This window comes from Bufo gargarizans, chromosome 9 (assembly GCF_014858855.1).
Source record: "Bufo gargarizans isolate SCDJY-AF-19 chromosome 9, ASM1485885v1, whole genome shotgun sequence".
NCBI classification, from domain to species: Eukaryota; Metazoa; Chordata; class Amphibia; order Anura; family Bufonidae; genus Bufo; species Bufo gargarizans.
In genome coordinates this window covers 20,219-38,772 of record NC_058088.1, presented here as the reverse complement: position 1 = coordinate 38,772, position 18,554 = coordinate 20,219, and positions in this window count along the sequence as shown.

The following is an 18,554-nucleotide window of genomic DNA, read 5'->3' as shown; positions in this document are numbered from 1 at the left end:
AGAGCCGAATAACAGATCATATTTGTAAATATGATCTGTTATATGGCTGCCTGCTCCTCTGCTGGTTCTTTTCGTCGGTTGGATCCAGCAGAGGAGCAGGCTTCACAGTGAGTACACCAAACAGCACACTTTAGCCCCAGATCACCCCCCTGAACCCCAATTAACCCTTTGATCACCCCTTTGATCGCCCCTGTCAATCACAAGTGAAAAGAAAAAAGTGATCAGTGCAAACTGTCACATTTTTTTTTCACTGGTATTGACCGTTAGGTTTCAGTATAGTTTAGGCCCCTTGGTTAGGTAGTTTAGGGATCGGTTAGCGCCCAGCCCACCGCACCGCAGTCCGTTATTCGCTGATTACGGTCAGATCTATAATAGTACTAGTGTCACTTTAGTTCGCCCTCCACCCAAAACGCAGTGTTTGCCCGATTAGGCCTGATCGGTCGCCCACACGTGCGTTCGCCCACACCCGCCCCACCGCAGTGACAAAAATTTTTTTATTTTCATCGCTGCACATTCACTTTACACGCACTGCGGCGATAAAAAAATCTGTTTTGATATTTTTTATCAACCGCAGCGGCCTCCGGTACTTCGCTAGCCTCCCCTTTGTAAGACAGGCTTGCTTTTTTTTTCTTGGGTAGTCTCAGGGAATACCCCTAAATTTAGTTGCCCACATGTCTAACAGGGGGTATTCCTCTGAAGAGGCCTACAGGCTTCTGACCCAGTCGGATGAGGAGTGGGAACCCTCATCTGATGAATCCAGCGGGTCAGAATACGAACCTGTAGAAAGCAGTGGCTCTCTGACCCAAAGTTCGGACGAGGAGGCTGAGGTCCCTGATACCACCAGGCGTACCCGGCCCCGTGTCGCTAGACCACAGGTTGCGCAGGATCCGCTTCAAGAGCAGCAGAGTGGGGCTGGTGCTGTCGGATTACGTGGTGAGGCATACACCAGAAGCCCAGCCCTCCCTGGACCTAGTACCAGCACTGCCGTACAACCTGGTGAAGTAGCGAGCACCAGAAGGGCAGTTGAAGCTGGTACGTGGCACGTGCAGTAGTGACCCTGTCGCAGCCACCGCAAAGACGTGCCCGTAGAGCCCCTAGAATCCCAGAGGTGCTGGCAAATCCTGATTGGCAGTCCCCAACTTCAGCCGCACCTGTAGTTTTCCCTTTCACCGCCCAGTCTGGAGTTCGGGTTGAGACAGCTCAGATCGGTTCGGCCCTGGGATTTTTTGAGCTGTTCTTGACTGCGGAGCTTTTAGACATAGTTGTGGCCGAAACAAACAGATATGCCACACAATTTATCACCGCTAACCCGGGAAGCTTTTATGCCCAGCCTTTCCGGTGGAAACCAGTCCAAGTTTCCGAAATTAAAACTTTTCTGGGCCTCCTCCTCAACATGGGCCTGACAAAAAAGCATGAATTGCGGTCATATTGGTCCACGAACCCGATTCATCACATGCCCATGTTCTCTGCTGCTATGTCCAGGGCACGTTTTGAGGCCATCCTGCGTTTCCTGCACTTTAGTGACAACACTGCCTCCCGTCCCAGGGGCCACCCTGCTTTTGACCGGCTCCACAAAATTCGGCCCCTCATAGACCATTTCAACCAGAAATTTGCAGATATTTATACCCCAGAGCAAAACATCTGCGTAGACGAGTCCCTGATACATTTTACCGGGCGCCTTGGCTTTAAACAATACATCCCAAGCAAGCGCGCCCGGTATGGGGTCAAATTGTATAAGCTCTGTGAAAGGGCCACAGGCTATACCCACAAATTTCGGATCTATGAGGGAAAAGATCAGACCCTGGAGCCGGTCGGTTGCCCTGACTACCTGGGGAGCAGTGGGAAGACAGTTTGTGACTTGGTGTCACCCTTATTCGGCAAGGGGTACCATCTTTATGTGGACAATTTTTACACAAGTGTGGCCCTCTTTAGGCATTTGTTTCTAGAACGGATTGGCGCCTGTGGTACCGCGCGAACTAGTCGCGCGGGCTTCCCCCAACGGCTCGTTACCACCCGTCTTGCAAGGGGGCAGAGGGCCGCACTGTGTAACGAAGAACTGCTCGCGGTGAAATGGAGAGACAAGCGTGACGTTTACATGCTCTCCTCCATTCACGCAGACACGACAATACAAATTGAGCGAGCAACCCGTGTCATTGAAAAGCCCCTCTCAGTCCACGACTATAACCTCCACATTGGAGGGGTGGACTTCAATGACCAGATGTTGTCTCCGTATTTAGTTTCCCGCAGAACCAGACGCTGGTATAAGAAGGTGTCTGTATATTTAATTCAATTGGCTCTGTACAATAGTTTTGTTCTCTACAGTAAGGCTGGGAGAACTGGATCCTTCCTCAAATTTCAGGAAGAGATCATCGAGAACCTCCTGTACCCAGGAGGTTCCGTGGCCCCATCCACCAGTGTAGTTAGCCGTCTACACGAGCGACATTTCCCCAATGTCGTTCCTGGTACCTCAACCCAACCGTCACCCCGAAAAAGATGTCGTGTCTGTAGCAGGAGTGGAATAAGGCGTGACACCCGCTATTTCTGTCCTGACTGTCCTGACCACCCTGCCCTATGCTTTGGAGAGTGTTTCCGGAAGTACCACTCACAGGTACACTATTAGCATAGGGATCATCTCACCAGGATAGGCACACAGGGCTATTAGGGCCCATTCACTCACTGCTGCTGCAAACGTCTCCTTTCACATGGGACAAAGTGCATAACGCACTTCACCACATCTTTGGGCGATTTGCGCTTTGCACATTGACCCATGGGGAAGGAGAGGTTTGTTCTATAAAGGTAAAAAAAAAAAAAAAAAAAACACCAGTAAGCAAAAAGGTTAATGTTCAGTTAAAAAGTTAAAGTTACATGTTCTGTTGCAAAGTTAATAAAATTATTGCGTTGCGGCCTGGTCTTTTTTTTTTTTTGTCTTTTTACCTTCCAGGTGGACCAACCGATCGATTAGCTGCAGCACCGATGTGCATTCTGACAGAAGCATTGCGCTGCTGTCAGATTACACGCAAGTCGGTGTATGCGGCGCTGCAAGACGGGATTTTCTCCTATGTTTGCCGAGGCATACGAGCTGAGGAGGAGGCGGCGTTCCTATGCTTTGGCAAACACTTTGTATATATATAAAAAAAAAACAAAAAAATCCCGGCAATGATTTATTCATCCACATCGATTGATGTGAATGGAGAAATCTGGTTTGCCAGGGCATACGAGCTAAGTGGGTATGGATGTAGGGCGGAGCTCCTATGTCCTGGCAGACGCCTTTCCCCTCCATTTTTTTTTTTTTGGCAGAGATTTTTTCATCCACATTGATCGATGCGAATGAAGAAATCTGTGCCGTTCAAAAAAAATCTCATTACCTGTATGCTCAATATAAGGAGAATAGCAGAAACTCCTAATGCTGGCCATACATGTAATGATTGCGGAGACCCTCAAATGCCAGGGCAGTACAAACACCCCACAACTGACCCCATTTTGGAAAGAAGACACCCCAAGGTATTTGCTGAGGGGCATATTGAGTCCATGAAAGATTTAAATTTTTGTCCTAAGTTTGCGGAAAGTGAGACTTTGTGAGAAAAAAAAAAAAGAAAACTATTTCCGCTAACTTATGCAAAAAAAAAAAAATTTCTATGAACTTGCCAGGCCCCTCATTGGATACCTTGGGGTGTCTTCTTTCCAAAGTGGGGTCACATGTGGGGTATTTATACTGCCCTGGCTTTTTAGGGGCCCTAAAGCGTGAGAAGAAACCTGTAATCCAAATGTCTAAAAATGCCCTCCTAAAAGGAATTTGGGCACCTTTGCGCATCTAGGCTGCAAAAAAGTGTGACACATCTGGTATCACCGTACTCAGGAGAAGTTGGGGAATGTGTTTTGGGGTGTCATTTTACATATACCCATGCTGGGTGAGATAAACATCTTGGTCAAATGCCAACTTTGTATAAAAAAATGGGAAAAGTTGTCTTTTGCCAAGATATTTCTCTCACCCAGCATGGGTATATGTAAAATTACACCCAAAAAAACATTCCCCAACTTCTCCTGAGTACGGCGATACCAGATGTGTGACACTTTTTTGCTGCCAAGGTGGGCAAAGGGGCACATATTCCAAAGTGCACCTTTCAGATTTTGCAGGCCATTTTTTACACATTTTGATTGCAAGGTACTTCTCACACATTTGGGCCCCTAAATTGCCAGGGCAGTATAACTACGCCACAAGTGACCCCATTTTGTAAAGAAGACACCCCAAGGTATTCCGTGAGGGGCATGGCGAGTTCCTAGAAATTTTTTTTGTTTGTCACAAGTTAGCGGAAAATGATGATTTTTTTTTTCTCTTTTTTCCTTACAAAGTCTCATATTCCACTAACTTGCGACAAAAAATAAAAAATTCTAGGAACTCGCCATGCCCCTCACATAATACCTTGGGGTGTCTTCTTTCCAAAATGGGGTCACTTGTGGTGTAGTTATACTGCCCTGGCAATTTAGGGGCCCAAATGTGTGAGAAGTACTTTGCAATCAAAATGTGTAAAAAATGGCCTGCGAAATCCGAAAGGTGCACTTTGGCATATGCGCCCCTTTGCCCACCTTGGCATCAAAAAAGTGTCACACATCTGGTATCGCCGTACTCAGGAGAAGTTGGGGAATGTGTTTTGGGGTGTCATTTTACATATACCCATGCTGGGTGAGAAAAATATCTTGGTCAAAAGATATTTTTCTCACCCAGCATGGGTATATGTAAAATGACACCCCAAAACACATTCCCCAACCTCTCCTGAGTACGGCGATACCAGATGTGTCACACTTTTTTGCTGCCAAGGTGGGCAAAGGGGCACATATTCCAAAGTGCACCTTTTGGATTTCACCGGTCATTTTTTACACATTTTGATTGCAAAGTTCTTCTCACACATTTGGTCCCCTAAATTGCCAGGGCAGTATAACTACCCCACAAGTGACCCCATTTTGGAAAGAAGACACCCCAAGGTATTCTGTGAGGGGCATGGTGAGTTCCTAGAATTTTTTATTTTTTGTCGCAAGTTAGTGGAATATGAGACTTTGTAAGAAAAAAAAAATAATAAAAAATCATCATCATTTTCCGCTAACCTGTGACAAAAAATAAAAAGTTCTATGAACTCACTATGCCCATCAGCGAATACCTTAGGGTGTCTACTTTCTGAAATGGGGTCATTTGTGGGGGTTTTCTACTGTTTGGGCATTGTAGAACCTCAGGAATCATGACAGGTGCTCAGAAAGTCAGAGCTGCTTCAAAAAGCGGAAATTCACATTTTTGTACCATAGTTTGTAAATGCTATAACTTTTACCCAAACCATTTTTTTTTGCCCAAACATTTTTTTTTTATCAAAGTCATGTAGAACAATAAATTTGGCGAAAAATTTATATATGGATGTCGTTTTTTTTGCAAAATTTTACAGCTGAAAGTGAAAAATTTCATTTTTTTGCAAAAAAATCGTTACATTTTGATTAATAACAAAAAAAGTAAAAATGTCAGCAGCAATAAAATACCACCAAATGAAAGCTCCATTAGTGAGAAGAAAAGGAGGTAAAATTCATTTGGGTGGTAAGTTGCATGACCGAGCGATAAACGGTGAAAGGAGTGTAGTGTCGAAGTGTAAAAAGTGCTTTGGTCATGAAGGGGGTTTCACCTAGCGGGGCTGAAGTGGTTAAAGGTGAAACTGCTGTGGAGGTCACTGTTAAGGCAGCAGGGTACTGTGAGGTCACTGTTAAGGGGGCGGGCCCCTGAGGAGGTTACTGTCAGGGGAGTGGGGTGCTGTGAAACTCACTGTTAAAGGGGCGGGCTGCTGTGAAGGTCAAAGCTAAGGTGATGGGCTGCTGTAAAAGTCCCATTTTAAAGTGGCGGGGCACTGTGGGGGGGGGCAGTGTTGGGGTGGGGTGCTGCAGAGGTCACTGTTATGGGGATACTGTCGATATCTTTTAACGACACGCAAACATTAAATGAAATAGATGAAATATACCCTTGTGAAGCCGAGTCATTCTGCTATCTATTTTATAAAATTTACGACTACTATATTTTACTATGCTGTACCTTACTATAGTATAGTGTATAATACACTGTACTTTAATGTATTTTACATTTTCAAACTGTATGTTACAGTTAGCACATCCGCTAGCACATCCGCTAGCACATCCGCAATATCCAGTCCCCATAGCTCTGTGTGCTTTTATTGTGTAAAGAACCCGATTTGAAACATATGCAAATTACCCCAAGATGAGTCCTGTACGTGAGATGAGTCAGGGACAGGACTCATCTCAGGTTAATTTGCATATGTATCACATCGTTTTTTTTACACAATAAAAGCACACAGAGCTATGGGGACTGTCCTCAGCTCTATACACAAAATCCAGGTGACAGGTTCCCTTTAAAGATGAGCGAATTTCTCAAAAATTCTATTCGTCCGGTTAGCTGAATTTTCCGTAAAGATTTGATTCGATCCGAATTTTTTTTGTGGCGAATCCCGTTAAAAAACAGCCTGTATAGTGGTGTAGCGCACTGCACCTTGCATTAACATGCATAGGGAGTCTGCTGTGGTACTGAAACAATACTGTGAGTCCGTATGACACGCAGATGACAGGCGTCGCTCTTAGAATCACTGCCCACCATGCAGCACACTTCACTTATTTGGGCAGTTATGGGTCCAATACTGACCAAATAACTCAAGTGTGAGCTCAGCCTTATAGGTCAATGTTGGCGCCAGGTATAAAGAACCATGCAGAAGCCCATGATCCTACTGTAGCGTGAAACTCCTTTTACACCGCCGGCAGCTGATTCCACATAGATGTCTACAGAACCTGTTCTATTAAACGCTTATGCAAGTAGAGCCCCAGACAGAGTGGAGAGGGTGTCAGCAGTAAGTTTGTGTTGAAGTCAGTGGCGTTCCTAGGGTGGGGGGAGGTGTCCGGCTCTCGGGGGGGCAGAAGCAATGAGCACTTCCATTAATACAAATTTAAGCGCTCATTGCTGGAGCGCTGACGCCCACATACTGAGGCGGGGCACGGGAGAGCATAGTTCCCTGCCCAGCCGACGATCACCGCCATAGGCTTCAGGCCTAGTAGGCCTTAGGGCTATGCGTTAGTGAAATCTTGGCAGAGGCACGTCTGTGCTGGGACACAGAAACACAGTGAAATGTGCGCGCCTTCCCCTGCGAGCAAACGCAGGTGAGTATTTAGCTTTTAGTTTTTTTTTTCATTTTTTTATTTTTATGTGCCAACTTTGGGGGACATGGGGGGACGGAGACACACAGGAGGACATGGGGGGGAATATTATGGTGGGATAATGTGTGGGGGCAAATTATTATGGGAGGGATTACTATGTTGGGGCAAATTATTATGGGAGGGATTACTATATGTTGCAATGTGGGGGAAACTACTGTGTGTTGGACAAATTACTATATGGGAGTAGTGTGGGGGAAATTACTGTGGGGGGAACTACTGTGTGAGGACAGTGTGGGGGGAAACTACTGTGAGGGGGCAGTGTGGGGTAAATTACTGTGTGGGGTAAATTACTGTGTGGGGGCAGTGTGAGGGAAACTACTGTGGGGGGCAGTGTGGGGGAACTATTGTGTGGGGCAGTGTTGGGGGAACTACTGTGTGCGGCAGTGTGGGGGGAATAACTATATGGGGCAGTTTGAGGGGAACTACTGTGTTGGGGAAATGTGTGAGAAACTACTGTGTGGGGGAAACTACTGTGTGAGGGCAGTGTGCGAGAACTTACTATATAGGGGCAGTGTGGGGGAAACTACTGTATGGGGCAGTGTGGGGGAAACTACTGTGTGGGGGAAAATACTGTGTGGTGACAGTGTAGGGGAAATTACTGTATGGGGACAGTGTGGTGGAAATTACTGAGGGGGGGCAGTGTGGGGGAAATTACTGTGGGGGGAAATTACTATATGGTGGCAGTGTGGGGGAAATTACTATATGGTGGCAGTGTGGGGGAAATTACTATATGGTGGCAGTGTGGGGGAAATTACTATATGGTGGCAGTGTGGGGGAAATTAGTGTGTGGGGGCAGTGTGGGGGAAATTACTATATGGTGGCAGTGTGGGGGAAATTAGTGTGTGGGGGCAGTGTTGGGGAAATTACTGTATGGGGGCAGTGTTGAGGAAATTACTGTATGGGGGCAGTGTGGGGGAAATTACTGTGGGGGGAAATTACTATATGGTGGCAGTGTTGAGGAAATTACTGTATGGGGGCAGTGTGGGAGAAATTACTGTGTGGGGGGAAAATTACTATATGGGGCAGCGTGGGGGGCGTTGCTATTGGGGAGGCACTGTAGGGGCAATTCTATTATTTCTGGGGACACTATACAGGGATTATTACCAGGAGCACAATATAGGGAGTTATTATTACTAGGGGGGCCTCTAGGGGACATTATAACTGCTGTAGACACTATAGGGACATTTGGGTTCATTTAATAAACTGGTGTAAAGTAGAACTGGCTAATAGCCCATAGCAGCCATTCACTATTTTTTGAGCAGTATAGTACCTGGGGCATTGGGGAGCACAAAGGGCACAGTATTGGGGGTGGCAGCAGGATGACACTGTGGGGACACCAGGATGGGGAGGTTGATGGGAAAAACTGAGAAATCTAACGTGTTTGTATTACAAACTCTGTAGAGACAAGATGTGGCTGAAAGAATTTGCCATGGCAGTCTGGGTCAAATGGAGGAGAAGAGGAAAGAGAAGGTCTACATTACAGGAGATGTCCCTGGATGTAAGAGGTATGTGGTCAAGTATTGGGGGGGAAGTTGCCAATGAAAGGACCCGCCCCAGGAGCCAAACAACCTAGGCACGCCACTTGTTGATGTCACTGAATATTTTGCCCTTCCTCTGATCCATCAGAACAATAACCCCCAAAAAATGAATCCTGTCTATGGAGCATCTGCCTTCACTCGGTCAGCATTTGGTCAGTAATCCATCAGTATTGCTAAAGTCAAAAAAATCAAAAGAAAGATGACAAGTGAATGAAATATTTGCATGTCTTCTATGTTTTGTACCCACTCCTGATTTTGGCTACCAAATAATAAGCCAATTCTGATGGGACCATACAGGCCTTACAGCTGCTACATATTATTCAGAAAAAAAGACCGGCACTCACTCCTTGTAGTTCAGTTGGCTTTATTCAAAGCATTCAAGGCAACACGTGTTTCGGCTCAACACTGAGCCTTTGTCAAGCATAATGAATTAAATTACAAAGCAATTTAAATAGAGCGCCATGTCCGGCGTTCAGACGTGATGACGTCACACTGTCATGGTTACAATGTATACACAAAGTCAAAAGACTAGATAGAAACAAAAACAGTTATGACTGAAGACAGATCACTTCAATCAGTGATCACAATAATAGACAAATACTTGTAAATATTTATACAAAAAAGGAGAAAGAAAAAAGTAAAGATGGCAGACATGTAGTGCAGCCCGATATATAACAGCCGATTTAAAAATGAAATGTTTACAAATTAATATCCTAAGACATCTACATCTCTTACATGCTAAACATAACTCAACAATTTTTTATATATATATTTCGCATTATTAGCAAATTATTTTCGCATAATTTTCAATATTTTCAATTTTCATTTTTTCTGTGACTAAGAAAAGAAACAAAATTAATCAGCAATACACAACAAATGAGCAATATTTAATATAGATAGTATTTAATACTCTATAGGAAAGAACTCACTTCATAGTCTCGATTGAGACCTTTTGGTTCCAGAGTCTGCAGAGTGTGAATCCAATAGCTTTCCCGTTTTTTCCCGTAAGAAATATACTAGAGATTTGGAAGACTATCAGAATCATAGAATTTACAGATGGCAAGACTCATCAGGCACAGCTACTCCATTGGTTCGTCGTTTTACACGCCGTGGAGGGTCCCAATCATCAGGATCCGGCAGCGACTACAGTATCAATCAACGTCCCACAGCGTCTTTTTTAGGGCAAAGACGCCGAAGAGGAAGAACACCAGGAGAGCAGGACGCCATTACAGGGGAGCCGCAAGCACCAATGGCAACGAGATCCCAGGTATAAATGAGACTTTGCTATTTAATATATCATCTAAAAATTTAACTCCTACACAGTTAAAATTGTTGCAGAAAGGTCTTTCATTTAGTCCCACCGAATCATTTGATAGTTTTCAATTTGATATGGACTGTCGCCGCTTTTTTAGGAGTATACGTTTAAAAGCTCATTTTGCTACTAAAGATATGTCGGTCTCCGCATTGAGTACTCCTATACAAACAGGTTTAAATTTGAATCAATTTGGATTAAGATTAAAGAGTAATTTCCAGCCTCCAAAAATACATCATCCTGCAGAGACCTACATATCTTTGGTGCAAAGAGATTTTGATGCAATCATCTCTGATTTCCGTCATGAGGGTTTGGCCATCACACAAAATTTGTCAAAGGAAGAAAGAAATGCATTATATACCATATTAGATGACAAATCTGTTATCTTTAAACCTGCAGACAAAGGGGGCTCCTTGGTAATGTTAGATAAGGAATATTATGTGTCTGAAATTTTATCACAATTATCTGACCATGATACATATCATCCATTAGACAGGGATCCGGTGTTTGACATTAAGCGCAAATTGTCTGAAATTGTGAATAGACATAAGGAGAAAGGGTTAATAGATGATAAATTGGGTCAATTTTTAATTAATCAACATCCGGTAACCCCTGTATTATACACGTTGCCCAAAATTCATAAGTGCTTGACAGCGCCACCTGGTCGGCCAATTGTAGCCTCTAATGATTCAATATTGTCTGCACCTGCGATGCTTCTTGAAAAAGTTCTGACTCCACTGATAAAGAAAACTCCCTCTTTTTTATTGGACACCACCCATTTTTTGTCCGAGATTAGGAAGGTACATTTAGAATCAGGAGACCTTCTAGTCACTTATGATGTAAGGAGTTTATATACATCTATTGAACATGTGAAAGGCCTTACTGCTGTGGAATGGGTCCTGGAATTTTCGGATTATAGCGCAGAAGAGAAAATGTTTTTTCTCCAATTATTACAATTAGTTTTAGAAGAGAACTACTTTTTATTCCAGGACACATTCTTCAAGCAGAAACGGGGGACCGCGATGGGCTCGCATGCCGCACCGCCATACGCAAATAGCTATATGGCTTGGTTTGAACAATATTTTATATACAGTAATTCATTATATATGCAATTTTGCATTTTTTGGCGTCGATTTATAGACGATATTTTTTGCGTATGGCGGGGCGGCATCGAGTCATTGGATTTGTTCACTACATATTTGAATAGTGTATGGCCTGAATTATCTTTCACAGTTCAAAGTGACTTAAACAAAATGAATTTCTTGGACACTTGGGTAATAAAAGGTTCTGATAATTCAATACAAACTGATCTACATATAAAAAAAACGGATAAAAATAGTTTGCTCCATTTCTCCAGCAATCATTCACCATCGGTAAAAAAATCTCTGCCTCTCTCACAATTTAGGCGTGTAGAAAGAATTGTGTCAGATGAAGTCTTAAAAAAAACGAGATTGCAAGAGATGGCAGATAAATTTTCATCTAGGGGTTATCCGAAACCGTTATTGGATGGTGAGTTGAAGAAATGTAGTGGCGAGGTATATAAAAAAAGGCCTTGCAGTGATACAAGACGGTTACCGTTTATTGTTAAGTATCATCCGTGGATCAATAAATTTCGACACGTGATTAATAAACATTGGGGGATTGTGCGTGCAGCCTATCCTGATGTTGCTGAATTCAGAGATGTACCGATGATTTGCTACAAACGAACTAGAAATATTAGGGATACAATCGTTAAGGCTGATATAGGGGGCAGTAAGATGCCACGTCAACTTTTTCTGTCTACTCCAAAGAAGGGCACTTTCCCGTGTCTGCAGTGTGTCCATTGCTCAGCAGTAATTAAAGGTGAGACCTTTTCCCATCCGCACACAGGTAAAAAATTCCTGATTAAGGGATTTTTTACTTGTGATAGCAATTATGTAGTTTACCTGTTGAAATGCCCCTGTGGTTTGATATATGTGGGTGAGACATCTGTCAGAATGAAAGATAGGTTCAGTAATCATAAATCCAGTATAAGGAAGAAAAATCTGTTATTGCCAGTTCCCTTTCATTTTGACAGATGTTCTCACAACATATCACAATTAAGATTTCAAATTATCGAACAGATACAGCAACCACGTAGAGGTGGCAACAGGTTATTAATGCTTAAAAAACGGGAAAGCTATTGGATTCACACTCTGCAGACTCTGGAACCAAAAGGTCTCAATCGAGACTATGAAGTGAGTTCTTTCCTATAGAGTATTAAATACTATCTATATTAAATATTGCTCATTTGTTGTGTATTGCTGATTAATTTTGTTTCTTTTCTTAGTCACAGAAAAAATGAAAATTGAAAATATTGAAAATTATGCGAAAATAATTTGCTAATAATGCGAAATATATATATAAAAAATTGTTGAGTTATGTTTAGCATGTAAGAGATGTAGATGTCTTAGGATATTAATTTGTAAACATTTCATTTTTAAATCGGCTGTTATATATCGGGCTGCACTACATGTCTGCCATCTTTACTTTTTTCTTTCTCCTTTTTTGTATAAATATTTACAAGTATTTGTCTATTATTGTGATCACTGATTGAAGTGATCTGTCTTCAGTCATAACTGTTTTTGTTTCTATCTAGTCTTTTGACTTTGTGTATACATTGTAACCATGACAGTGTGACGTCATCACGTCTGAACGCCGGACATGGCGCTCTATTTAAATTGCTTTGTAATTTAATTCATTATGCTTGACAAAGGCTCAGTGTTGAGCCGAAACACGTGTTGCCTTGAATGCTTTGAATAAAGCCAACTGAACTACAAGGAGTGAGTGCCGGTCTTTTTTCTGAATATTGAAGTGGGTTTTTCATACCTTAGACGCGAGCACCACGACGCAAGAGAGGAGTGCCGGTTGTTTCCCTGTGTTTGTATTCGACAGCTGCTACATAGACAGGATCCATTTTGCATCTCATTTTTACTTCCTTCTGACAGATCAGAAGTAAAGTCAAATAAATGATGATGTCAACAAGATCAAACAGGGACACTAGTGACCTAGTCACAGAGTGGGGAGGGTGGGAACAGCATGGGAAGTCCACAGAGTGGCCCAATGACATAGTGATGAGGTGGCAGCAGCATGAAGAGACCACAGAGTGGTGATGTGGCAGCAGCATGAGAACACCACAAAGTGGTGATTTGGCAGCATCATGAGGAGACCAAAGAGTGGTGAAGTGGCAGCAGCATGAGGAGACCACAGAGTGGCACAATGACATAGTGTGGAGGTGGCAGCAGCAGCAGCAGCATGAGGAGGCCACAGACTAGAGATTTTGCAGCAGCATGAGGAGACCACAGAGTGCTGATGTCGCAGCAGCCGGAAGAGGGGACCACAGAGTTGTGATGTGGCAGCAGCATAAGGACACCACAGAGTTGTGATGTGGCAGCAGCATGAGGAGACCACAGAGTGGCAAGGTGACATAGTGTGGAGGTAGCAGCAGCAGCATGAGGAGGCCACAGAGTGGCCCAGAGACACAGTTGTGAGTTGGCAGCAGCATGAGGAGACCACAGAGTGGAACAATGACAGAGTGTGGAGGTGGCAGCAGCAGCATGAGGAAACCACAGAGTGGCAAGGTGACATAGTGTGGAGGTAGCAGCAGCAGCATGAGGAGGCCACAAAGTGGCCCAGAGATACAGTTGTGAGTTGGCAGCAGCATGAAGAGACCAGAGTGGACCAGAAAAAGAGTTGTGAGTTGGCAGCAGCATAAGGAGGCCACAGAATGGCAAGGTGACATAGTGTGGAGGTGGCAGAAGCAGCATGAGGAGATCATAGAGTGGACCAGAGGCAAAGTTGTGAGTTGGCAGCAGCATGAGGAGACCACAGAGTGGCAAGGTGACATGGTGTGGACGTGGCAGCAGCATGAGGAAACCACAGAGTGGCCCAGAGACACAGTTGTAAGTTGGCAGCAGAGTGGCAAGGTGACATAGTGTGAAGGTGGAACCAGCAGCAGAATGAGGAAGCCATAGAGTGGCCCAGAGGCACAGTTGTGATGTGGCAGCAGCATGAGGAGACCAGAGAGTGGAAAGGTGACATAGTGTGGAGGTGGAAGCAGGAGCAGCAGCATGAGGAGGCCACAGAGTGGCCCAGAGACAGAGTTGTGAGTTGGCAGCAGCATGAGGAGACCAAAGAGTGGCCCAGAGACAGAGTCGTGAGTTGGCAGCAGCATGAGGAGGCCAGAGTGGCACATTGATATAGTGTGGAGGTGTCAGCGGCAGCACCATGAGGAGACCACAGAGTGGCAAGGTGACATCAGCATGAGGAGACCACAGAGTGGCACAATGATAGTGTGGAGGTGGCAGCAGCATGAGGAAACCACAGAGTGACCCAGAGACACAGTTGTTAATTGGCAGCAGCATAAGGAGACCACAGAGTGGCAAGGTGACATACCGTAGTGTGGAGGTGGAAGCAGCAACAGCATGAGGAGGCCACAGAGTGGCCCATAGACACAGTTGTGAGTTGGCAGCAGCGTGAGGAGACCACAGAGAGGCCCAGAGACAGAGTTGTGAGTTGGCAGCAGCATGAGGAGGCCAGGGAGGCACAATGATATAGTGTGGAGGTGTCAGCAGCAGCAGCATGAGGAGAACACAGAGTGGCAAGGTGACATCAGCATAAGGAGGCCAGAGTGGCACCATTATATAATGTGGAGGTGTCAGCAGCAGCAGCATGAGGAGACCACAGAGTGGCAAGGTGACATCAGCATGAGGAGACCACAGAGTGGCACAATGAGTGTGTGAAGGTGGAAGCAGCAGCATGAGGAGACCTGAGTGGTGAGGTTAAACAGCATCAGGAGACCACAGAGTGACCTGGTGACAGAGTGGGGAAGTGGGTGGCAATAACAGTACTCACTGATGATAGTGGGTGTAAGGAGCACTTGGCATCAGATGTATGGCATCAGGCGAGTGGCAGCATCAGAATAGTAGGTGAGGCAGGTAGCCAGAAGACACTGGTCTCTATTGTCAAAGTGTTGGTGTGACACCATGGATGATCTAGTCTGATATGAGGCATTGGTGTTTGAAAATCTTTGCTGATCCACGCCTGATTCATCTTGACAAAAGTCAGTCTCTCCACATTTTGGGTAGACAAGCGAGATCTCCTTGGGCTAACTATGGCCCCCGCTGCACTAAACACCCGCTCTGATGTCACACTACTGGCTGGGCAGGACAGCTTTTCCAGGGCAAACTCGGCCAGTTTCAGCCACAAATCCAGTTTGGCTGCCCAGTAGTCTAGTGGATCTTCAATGTGGGGTGGCAGGGTGCTGTCCAAGTATGCCACCACCTACTGGTTTAGGCTCTGCTCCAGGTCTAGCTGCTGCTACTGCTGGTGAGTAGTTTCTTCACTAAGCGGGTGAAGAAAGCTGCTTATCATCGACTCAAGCTGCTGATGGAGCTGGTACTGCTCGTAAACCCCCACCCTGCTACAGCAGCCATGGCAGAGGAACGTGAGCGCAGTGGGGCCCCCAGGTCAGACCTGTGAGTGGATTTATGATGGCGCAGATAGGCAGCTGCCAACTGACTACATAGGATGTCTCTATAGTAGTTCAGTTTCTCCTCCCTCTCAGCGGGTGTAAAAAAGGACCCCATTTTGGACCGGTTGCGAGGTTCCGACAAGGTGGAGAGCCAGAAGTCATCCCTCTGCCGAATGTTGACAATTCGGCTGTCACTACGCAAGCAAGTGAGCATGCATTGGGCCATTTGTTCAAGTGACTCGGAGGGACTCCCTGCCTCCATCTCCACTGCATACTGCCACAGTGTGTCTGGGTCCTCTACCTCGTCTTCCTCATCGCCCTGTAGCTCCTATAGCTGCTCCTCCTCTCCTTTTACCTGTGTAGAAAAAACACCCATTATGCTACACATTGCTTGTGCTCCAATGTCTTACTTCTCCAGTTCAGCCCCCACAGGCCTCATGTGGCCATGAGATCTAGGTGCCACGTCTACTCTACAGTCCCCTGACCAGCCAGATTTACCAGCATCTGTTCCAGGACATGAAGCAGTGGAATGACATTGTTTATTCTGTAGTCCTGGCGACTGACAAATAACCTGGCCTCCTCAAAGGGCCTGAGCAAACGGCAGGTGTCACGCACAAGCTGCCACTGGCTGACATTGAAGTTTACGCAAGGGAGTACACATGTCTGCTTGGATCATCAATTAATCGTTTATGGCCTTTCTCTGTTCATATAGTCAGTCCAACATATGGAGGGTGGAATTCCAATGGATGAAAAAGTCGCATATTAGCCTATGTTGGGGGATGCCATTCTGCCGCTGAAGCTCAAGGAGGGTGTGCTTTGCAGTGTATAAGTGGCTGAAGTGCATGCAAAGTTTGATGGCCAGTTTTAGGATGTCTTGCAGATGCGTGGAAGACTTCAGGGACCGCTTGAAAACCAGATTGAACACGTTTGGCATGCAGGGCGCGTGGCTCAGCTCTCCTTGACGCAGCGCCGACACCATGTTCTTCCCATTGTCGGTCACCATGGTTCAGATTTTGAGTTGTTGCGGAAAAAGCCAGGATTAAATTTCTTGATGAAGGATACGGCACAGTTTCTCTCCTGTGTGACTCCGTTTGCCCAAGCAAACGAGGTGCAGAACAGCTTGACACTGCCGTGCCCTGCACATGTGGTATACTGGATAGGCACTGTGAATTGTCCCTGTAGTGGAGATTGAGGACATGGTAGAGGATGAGGATGCAGAGGCGGACATTGTCACAGGACGAACGGCATGATAACGTGGAGGCAGAAGCGGCGTCACCTGGCCAAGTTGCTGGTGTGGCTGTGCAGGAACCACATTCACCCAGTGGGCCGTAAATGACATGTATTGTCACTGACCGTAGTTAAAGCCTCAGACGTCGGCGCTGCCCTGCACTTTGGCAGACACTGACAGGCTCAAGGACTGGCCCACCTTCTGTTCTACATACGTGTGCAGGGCTGGTACTGCCTTTTTGGCAAAAAAATGACGGCTTGGGACTCTCCACCTCGGATCGGCACAAGCCATCAGTTCTCTGAAAGGTGCAGAGTCCACCACTTGGAAAGGGGGGAAATGCAGCACCAGCAACTTGGCCAGGAGCACATTCAGCTTCTGCACCGTTGGATGAGTGCACGCATACTGTTGTCTCTTGGCAATCGCTTTGGTGATCGATTGCTGACGGAATGACTGACGAGGAGTAGGTGGGCGAGGAGCAGGAGCATCAGATGATGGGAAGGACAGACATCTTCCTTCGGCTGAGGTGGTGGAGCCTTGACTGCCTGAAATTGGGTGAGTTCCACTGGGTGATGTAGCAGTTGCTGCGGCAGGCTGATCCACCACATCAGAGCCACGGTTCTCCCAGGCCACTTTATGGTGACGCTGCATATGTTGATGCAGGGCCGTGGTACCAACATTGGCACTGTGGCCACGCTTCACCTTTTGCCCACAAATTCTAAATATGGCCATGTCCTCTGGCGGCTTAACAAAAAACTGGCACACCGCCGAGTCGGTGAATTTTACTCCCAACACTCTGCACTGACTGGCTGGTACCGCCGCTGCTTCCGTGAACCCCTGCACCACAACTTTCCACGCAGGTAGGCTCCTGCAAAGTGGGTAGTCTACCCTAGGCACGTTTGGCTCCCGAGCTCCCACTGCTGCCACCCTGCTGACTCCCGGCCACGCTAGCAACTTGCTGGCTTCGCCACTGCCTCACGGCAAGCTGCCACCCCCTTCTCCCAATGATGATGAAGCCCCTAATTCACCCAGCTCTCAAGTGTGATCGGCTTTATCATCATCAACTAGTGTCTGTATGTCCTCTTCTTCCCATTTTTTTATACAAAGTTGGCATTTGACAAAGACATTTATCTCACCCAGCATGGGTATATGTAAAAAGACACCCAAAAACACATTGCCCAACTTCTCCTGAGTACGGCGATACCACATGTGTGACACTTTTTTGCAGCCTAGGTGGGCAAAGGGGCCCACATTCTAAAGAGCTCCTTTAGGATTTCACAGGGCATTTTTTACACATTTTGATTTCAAACTACTTCTCAGCAATAGGGCCCCTAAAATGCCAGGGCAGTATAACTACCCCACAAGCGATCTCATGTTCTCTGAGAAGTAGTTTGAAATTGAAATGTGTAAAAAATGCCCTGTGAAATCCTAAAGGTGCTCTTTGGAATGTGGGCCCCTTTGCCCACCTAGGCTGCAAAAAAAGTCACACATGTGGTATCGCCGTACTCAGAAGAAGTAGGGCAATGTGTTTTGGGGTGTATTTTTACATATACCCATGCTGGGTGAGAAAAATATCTCTCTAAATGTCAACTTCTCCCATTTTTTTATACAAAGTTGTCATTTGACACAGATATTTATCTGGGTATATGTAAAAAGACACCCCAAAACACATTGCCCAACTTCTCCTGAGTATGGCAATACCACATGTGTGACACTTTTTTGCAGCCTAGATGCGCAAAG